This window comes from Arachis ipaensis, chromosome B06 (genome assembly GCF_000816755.2).
Source record: "Arachis ipaensis cultivar K30076 chromosome B06, Araip1.1, whole genome shotgun sequence".
NCBI lineage: Eukaryota > Viridiplantae > Streptophyta > Magnoliopsida > Fabales > Fabaceae > Arachis > Arachis ipaensis.
The window spans coordinates 134,808,722-134,811,856 of record NC_029790.2 but is presented as its reverse complement, the minus strand read 5'-3'; positions in this window follow the sequence as shown (position 1 = coordinate 134,811,856).

Genomic DNA, 3,135 nt, shown 5'->3' with positions numbered 1-3,135 from the left:
ATTTGAATCATTTCAATTTTTCAAAGTATTGTGTTCGTTCAACTCTCTTTTCTTCTCTAACTCTCTTTCTCCTAATTTAAAAATTGTTCAAGTAATCTAAATATTTAATGTTGTCATCCGTTTCTTCTTTTTAATGTTGTTTTGCTCTACTAATTGTGTGATAAAGCGTGATTGTTGCCTCCATTTCTAAGAGTAATATCTTCCAATCAAATATATTATGACAGAAACTAGGTGCAATTAACTTTACAAAAAGTTGATAACTAATTAAGAGTTTCTAGATAAAAATTTGGTAAAATCAGTCAAATTATTTAACCGCTTTCATTTATCAACTTCACCTAAAGTTATCAGCATATATGTGAAAAAATTAAACTCTTATGCCCTATTGCATGTTTTTTTCCTTATTCATGTGATTAATTTTACCACAAAATCAAAGAAAAATGATAGCTAAAGCAATAATAGTGTATTGTGTATATATGGTTTCACTATTACTTTCACGAGTGATTTTTTATTTTGTTTCATTAATTGATTTTAAAATTGTGTTTAATTAAAGAATTTGATTTTAATTTTAATTTTGTGATGTTGAATTATTAATATATTATTGTTTAAATGATTATTTTATTATTCTAATTTATTTATGAGATAATTTGAAAATTAATTATATTTTATAATATTAACCTGAAAATAAAGAATTTAGCATAAAATCAATAAAAAAAATATAATCATTTACGTGTCTATTAACTTAAAATTTTGAATAAGTAATTTCATAAAAAATATATTCTATTTTAATATCTCTGTATTTTTCTCATCCAAACCTTACTAATAAATAGAGAGTATGTGTGGTTACCATCTTCTGAGTCATACGTAAATGGTTCACAAAAGGGTGAGATTGAGGTCCCAATATATATGCATGCATTTGGAACTTCAAGAGTGGCAAGTATGGGAAGCACTTAATTCACCAACCAATATATAAATGAAAATATATAAGAATTAAGGAAAGTGAATTTAAATTAATGAATCAATTAATTTTAATAGAAAAAACAGAGCATGGACAGCAACACATGCATGCCTAATACCTTTAACTTTTAACGCGTATGTAATTATAAGTGCACTCAGCCTTATATTATAGGACCACTTCCAAAAGCAACTACTTCCTTCTCCAGCACTCAATTTCATTATGGTTCCTTCCTTTTCTTCTCACTTCTAACTCTCACCCATTTATATATAAGTTTTAACATCCATAGGTATATAAAGTTAAAACAAAAAATGGTCCAAGATGATGAAATTTATATTATACCTTTTCTAACGTGTTTGTTAATCCTTAGGAAAATTTGTGGGAATTGTTAATTAAATAAAATGAAGTGATGATAAGGGTATAGATGGTCATTCTATATATCGTTCGCTTTAAAAAGTCTATAGTTTGTCAATTTTTAAAAAAAATGAAAATATTTAGTAACTAAAATAAATTAACCAAAAAATTATGAATGAAAAGTTCAAAGAAATTTAGTGCTGATTATTATCTCACTAAGTCATTAAGATTAGTATGACACTTAACTAAATCTAAGACTATCGATTTAAAAATAAAGAATTTTTTTAGTTCTCTACGATATTTTTTAATTCGACTGATTAAAAAATAATTTATTACGAAATTAAATTTTATTTAAGAACTTATTATTCATCAATAAATTATTATATACACAAAAAAAATAATCAAATTCTAAACATTTATTCCAGCGTAACTAAAATAAATTAACCAAAAAATTATGAATGAAAAGTTCAAAGAAATTTAGTGCTGATTATTATCTCACTAAGTCATTAAGATTAGTATGACACTTAACTAAATCTAAGACTATCGATTTAAAAATAAAGAATTTTTTTAGTTCTCTACGATATTTTTTAATTCGACTGATTAAAAAATAATTTATTACGAAATTAAATTTTATTTAAGAACTTATCATTAATCAATAAATTATTATATACACAAAAAAAATAATCAAATTCTAAACATTTATTCCAGCAAATGGACAAATGAACTGCCGTGAGACAATGACTTGTTTGAACATCTCCCATACTATCTAGAATAACCATCCGAGAGTACTAGGGATAATAAATATTTTCCCAAAAACTTAAACTGATTTTCGGGTTCACCAAAGGTCGAATTCTTGATCTTTCGAATTTAGAGTTCTAATACCATGTCATGATACCACTCATTCCAAAAGTTTCAGCTGATGAAAAAGGGTAACATTAATGGTTATATCTCTAATACTCCCTAGACCTCTATTATACACATTGTACAAATATTCCATTGACTCCTCATACTTTTCCATATTTATAAGACACATATCAAAAAGACGAATATTAATGACAGATATTTGATTATATCACTCTATAAACATTTTGAGGCAAACAATCATTAAAAAAAAATAATAGCAAATTTTGGCCATCATGTGTGATGGGTATGCCAATTAATGATGATATATATTCATTATCACTGTTTCTTTGCAAATAGAAAAAGATGTGATCATTGTTCTTAATTAGAATAAAAGTGCAATTAGAGGAATGGATGAATAAGCACTTGTTAAATTATTTTGTTCTTATACTCGTTATATCATCCATGTCATCATCATAATCTGTTCTAATTTATTTTAAAATAAAATATAAAAAAATATTATTTTTTGTATTTTTATTTTTTATATTTTATTCTTAATGTCTTATTTTATTCTATTCTCGTAACTAAACACAGTTATATAGAATTAAGTCTCGTACTTTATAAATAAAAAAAAAAAAATTTGAGTGCAAATAACATAAATCATAATAAGCACCTCATATGTATGTTTTCAATAAATTTACATACATATGACTTGTTTGATATGATTTTGCAAGCTAAGCAAAAGGCATCACATTTTTTGAGAATGCTTCAACCTGTTGTGTCTAATTTGTTCTTCATCTCTTCTTTATATCCCTTCTTATTTGCTTTAGTAGCCCTTCGACTATAAGGTGGGTCCTTGGAATTCCTAAAGCATTGTACTGATTCACAAGTTCATTCATATACCCCTTAAAGTTGTAGGTTTAATTTTTTTTATTAATAATATAAAAATAATTTACAGTGTTAATAAATAAAAAAATTAAAGATTACCT